Genomic DNA, 6,001 nt, shown 5'->3' on the forward strand with positions numbered 1-6,001 from the left:
TACAAAGAGAAATGGTATGTCTTCAAGGTGTCCTGCATAGCCTATAAGCTGTCTGTGCTTCACTTCTTTTTTTCCCAATTATGGGACTCCATCTTCCTTACAGTGGCATGAATGCATTTCCAAAGAAATGAATGAAATGGTACCAGCTCTCTCACTCTCTCAATGTAATTATGCGCCTTTAACGGTTAGTTAAGAGCAGGAGTAGGTACAGAAAAGAGTCGAGCCCATCCTACAATCAAGGTTTGGGAGTTTCTCATACCATCTATTTCTCCATTATTATTTTGACAATGGAAATAATAAAAAATTTCCCAAGTGGCAACCTCGAATCTCTGGCTATCCAATGTTTTAGACTCATTTGGACACTAATTAAGGAGCCATTAAGAAGATGGAGCAAAAGCAGATTTTGGTCTCATCCATGAAAAGGAAGAGTTATGGAGGAGCTGGAGAAGATTCAAAATCTAAATGCGGCTGGTAAATTGATATTACCAGAGAATGAATTGAGAGACCAACTAGATGAGCTCCTTATGCTTGAAGAAAGCTTTTGGAGACTAAAGGCAAGAACTATTTGGATAAAAGATGGAGACCGGAGCACTGTGTAGTACCATGCCAAATGTAGGAAAAATACTTATCACAGTCATATCAGGTATGTCAATATACAAGATCGTTTCTAGCTTCCAAGTCTTAATAATCATAAATGATATTACCCATGAAGAGCTGATAAACGAGCCAAACAAGCCAAGCTTGAGGTATTCAAGTTTCGCTCATGCATTTTCGTTGTGAGCTGAGCCGAGAGCTCGAGCTCGAGCTCGCGTGTTATATGAAAAAAAAACAATGTTTTAAAGTTGAAAGCTATAGGATGCGAACTCTAAGCCTCTTTCCTGCAAGCCAAACGCTTCAACCATTTGTTTTACTACAGTACATAATATAAAATATACCTAAAGCATATTTATTACTACTTAACGGGCTTATAAAAGTGGAGCCTCAGGCTGAGGCACATACCAAGTGACGGTATTTGCTGTTCAAGAGTTACAAGTGAGTGGGTTACTGTTATGAATTTCATCATATCTATGTAGAGATTGTTTGTCGCCCCATGGTTGCTGAAAGCACTTAGAACTGTGTGGGAATCTCACTTCATAAAGAAAATTGCAACTCACTCAGCACGACACAGTTATTCTTCAGATCTGTAAATAGCATTCCAGGTCATGCCCATTATACATAACAAGCTACGGGAAAACCGAGCTCAAAGATTTCAAGATTGTGATAAAAGTGACCTGTACATACATGAGCCAAGCCCGAGGCATTTGAGTAGCTTAACAAACTGGGACCAGGAGTTTTGACGGACATCATCTGGAAACAAATGCTTTTTTGTCATTAATCGGGAGAAGCTAAGCATTATTAATCCTCTGCCCTGCTGCTGTTCCGGACCGTCATGTTTTTCACCTTTTTGCTCTGATGTGTATACCTCTTTGGCATTCTAGAGTGCCCCACAAGGCCTTACGGCCTAAGTACCCCGTGTATTCGGACCCTCTCTTCCCCTCTTGATGTACTTTGCTTTCAAGTATCTATAAAGAAGCTTTTTGCATCTCTCTCTCTCTTGTGCTTATGCATATGCGTACTCTTGCTTCCGCTCGTGCGCTTGCGTTGTGCGTTGCTTGTGCGCTTAAAAGGCCTGCCTTCGGTGTGTGATTGCCCGAAGCTACGTCACGGGGGCCTTCGCTTCCCAGCCCGTGACACGTTGGTACCAGAGCCTTGTCGACATTGGGAGTGACAATGGCGCCGAAGAAAATTGCCATGACTCCTTCAAGCAGTGTGGTTCCTGCTGAAAAGGACTTCATGGCTGATGATCGGGTGTCAACCATCTCGCGCGATGTGGCGGAGCTGACTGGGTCAGTGACCAAAATGGAGAAGTTGGTTAATGGAACTTGTGTTGCTTTCAGAGATCTCAATGCAGATATCAAGACAGCAGTAGAGGGAGTGGAAGACTCGGTGGAAAGTCTTGCCACTAAACTTAACTACTTGATGGAGGACTTTTCCACCAGATTTGATGATTTGTTGGGTCGGTTCAACATCATGGCTGCTGAATTGGATGTTGTTCGACGAAAGAATGAACAGTTAGAGCGACAGTTGAGAACTGCCCCGGCCGGCGGTGTTGCGACATATGTGAAGAGACCACGTTACAGGCTACCTGAGCCCGCAAAGTATAAAGGCACGCGGGACTCAAAGGATCTCGAGAATTTTATCTACGAGATAGACCAATTTCTAGAAACTGCGAGGATAGAAGAGGACGCAGATAGGCTGCGCAGCGCAACAATGTACTTTGCGGATGAAGCGACCCTTTGGTGGAGACGTCGCTTAGGTGATTTTCGACGGGGATTGGTTGCTATAACCTCATGGGAAGACCTCCAGAAGGAAATGCGAGACTACTTTCTACCTAAAAATCAAGAGAAAATGGCCCGCAAAAGGTTATTGGCATTGAAACAGACATGGTCAGTACATGACTACGTCAAGGCATTCTCTTCAATAATGTTGGAAGTGGAGAGAATGGATGATGATGATCGGTTGTTTTACTTTGGCAATGGGTTGCAAGGATGGGCAAACCAAGAACTTATCCGGCATGACCCCGCAACACTAGCTGAGGAGCTTGCGGTTGCAGAGAAACTTGCCGAGCTGGATAGGAATGACCCTGCATTTCAAGGCAGACAGCAGGGAAATGATCGCAACAACCGAAGGGACAATTGGAGAAATGACCAAGGACAAAATGCTGGTCGGGGAAACCAGCAGAATCATGGCCGTCAAGATGGCCAAAATAATAATCAGAATTGGAATAACTTCCAAGGCGGTAATTATCGTCGCCGCGACTGTCGCATCTGCCATGGGGATCATTGGCAGGATACATATCCCAATAGAAACCGTGGTCAAGGGAATGGAGATAACCGCGCACCCCGAGTTGTGAATGTTGTTCAGGGTGAGGAAGAGGATCAACTTGCAGAAGCGCCAACAATTGGCGCAATGCAGATGATGAATGTCGTAAAGGTCGCAACCAGTATGGAACCGATGGTATGCAAAGAATTGATGTATTTGGAACTTTTGCTCAACGAAAGACTTACCAAGGCATTGGTAGACACTGGTGCCACGCACAATTTCATCTCACGTGAAGAAGCAGAACGACTGGAATTACAATGAGAACAAAAAGGGAGCCGCATGAAAGCGGTTAATTCAGAGGCTAAAGCCATCTATGGCGTTGCTCGGGATGTACCAGTGCGGATCCACAACTGGTCAGGAAGGATCGCGCTATCAGTCGCACCCATGGATGATTTTAAAGTAATCCTCGGGATGGAATTCTTGAGAAGCAACAAGGCAGTGCCGATGCCCCACCTCAACGTTGTCAGCTTTGAGAGTGAGAGTCAGCCCTGCATGGTTACTGCGATGACAGAAAAGCCTTGTGAGCGTTTGGTGTCTGCGTTCCAGTTGAAGAGAGACATGAAAAGTGGTGATGAGACTTTTCTTGTCACAATCCGAGCTACAGATGAGGTAGAAAAAGTCGCGGATGTCCCAGAGGCCTTAGCGCCAGTATTAAAGGAGTTCGGTGATGTTATGCCCGCCGAGATGCCGAAGAAGCTACCTCCGAGGCGCGAGGTAGATCATCAGATTGAATTAATAACGGGTGCACGGCCACCCGCAATGGCTCCTTATCGCATGGCAATTCCTGAGCTGCAGGAATTACGCAGACAATTGGATGATATGCTCGAAGCAGGAATCATCCAACCATCCAAAGCTCCTTTTGGAGCGCCCGTGCTCTTTCAAGCAAAGCACGATGGGTCGAAGCGGTTGTGCGTCGACTATAGGGCACTGAACAAAATGACGGTGAAGAACAAGTACCCGCTTCCTTTAATTGCAGACTTATTCGATCAACTTGGAAAGGCGAAGGTCTTCTCTAAGTTAAATTTGAGATCGGGCTACTGGCAAGTGAGAGTTGCAGAAGAGGATGAGGCAAAGACTACTTGTGTAACGCGATATGGGGCGTTCGAATTCCTTGTCATGCCCTTTGGCTTGACGAATGCGCCTGCTACCTTTTCGACCCTAATGAATAAGATCTTCTACCCGCACCTCGACAAGTTTGTCGTCGTCTATTTGGACGACATAGTGGTGTATAGCGACTCGATGGAGCAGCATGTTCAGCACCTTCAGATTGTGTTTCAGACTTTGAAGGACCACGAATTGTATGTCAAGCGAGAGAAATGCCTATTCGGTCAAAAGGAAGTCCATTTTCTGGGGCATATTGTTGGAGGAGGCACTCTCAAAATGGACCACAAGAAGATTGAAGTTATTCAAGCATGGGAGCCGCCCTCTAAGGTTCCTGAGTTGCGCTCTTTCTTGGGGCTTGCAAATTATTACCGACGCTTCATCAAGGGATACTCGCAGATTGTGACTGCACTCACAGATCTGTTAAAGACAGATAGACCATGGCTATGGTCTGATGCCTGTCAGAAGGCTTTTGATGGGTTAAAACATGCCTTGACAAGGGAGCCAATGCTGAAGTTGCCTGACTGTCGGCAACCCTTTGAAGTGCAGACCGATGCGTCTGACTTTGCTATTGGTGGGGTGTTGCTCCAAGAAGGACATCCCATCGCATTTGAAAGCAGAAAGTTGAACGACGCTAAAACGTCGATACACGGTGCACGAGCGCGAGATGTTGGCGGTCGTGCATTGTCTCCGCACATGGAGACACTATCTCTTGGGATCACAATTCGTTGTGCGCACTGACAATGTTGCGACAAGCTACTTCCAAACTCAGAAGAAGCTGAGTCCAAGGCAAGCACGTTGGTAGGATTTCTTGGCAGAATTCAATATGGTCCTTGAGTACAAGCCAGGCAGGACCAATGTTGTGGCCGACGCCTTGAGTCGAAAGGTGGAACTTGCAGCTTTGCTCGCTTGGGAGGGCAGTGTGAGCCAACCGACGAGCGATCTCCTTGAACAAGTGCGAGAAGCTTCGAAAAGTGACCCAATGGCTCAACAATTGATTACATTGGTAAAGGAAGGAAAGACGCAGATATTCTGGTTAGAGGATGGTTTGCTCCGCACTGCGGGCGATCGTCTATATATTCCGCAACAAGATACCTTGAGGAGGCGCTTGATGCAGGAGTGCCATGATACTACTTAGGCAGGTCACCCAGGACAACAGAGGACCTTGGCATTGTTGGAACGTGCATTTTACTAGCCGCAGATGCGCGATGACGTAGATGCCTATGTGCGGACTTGCTTGATTTGCCAACAAGACAATCCCATCAATCAGAGACCCGGTGGACTACTGGAGCCTCTACATGTGCCAAGTCGCCCGTGGGAGTGCATAACCATGGACTTCATTGTAAGCTTGCCGAAAGCACAAGGTTACAGTTCGATTTATGTGGTGGATAGGTTCTCGAAGTATGCTATCTTCGTGCCTGCCCCGGCCACCTGCTCAGGCGCTGATACTGCAAAGTTATTCGTGCGGAACATAATTAAGCATTGGGGAATTCCAGAGAGCATCGTCAGTGATCATGATGCACGCTTCACTGGCAAGTTTTGGCGAGAAGTGTTTCGCTTAATGGGGGCGAACTTGTATTTCAGCACAAGTTTCCACCCCCAAACCGACGGACAGACAGAGAGAATAAACGACATGCTGGAGGAATACTTGCGACACTTTGTTAGTGCCAACCAAATGGATTTGGTTGATTTACTTGATGCGGCTCAATTCTGCTACAACCTTCAAAAGAGCGAGTCATCCGGCCATAGTCCATTTGAAGTCGCAACAGGACAACAACCGCAGACTCCACACTCCCTTGCTGCGCGAGGACGTGGAAAAACACCTTATGCATACCAGTTTGTCAGGAACTGGCAAGATCAGACAGAGTTGGTGAAGGCATATCTAAACAAGGCAACCAAGCACATGAAGAAATGGGCAGATGAGAAGCGTCGCCCAGCAGAATTTTGAGTTGGAGACAAAGTGTTGGCCAAGCTCTTT

The sequence above is a fragment of the Nuphar pumila genome, chromosome 5, assembly GCF_984573655.1.
Source record: "Nuphar pumila chromosome 5, dmNupPumi1.hap1.1, whole genome shotgun sequence".
NCBI classification, from domain to species: Eukaryota; Viridiplantae; Streptophyta; class Magnoliopsida; order Nymphaeales; family Nymphaeaceae; genus Nuphar; species Nuphar pumila.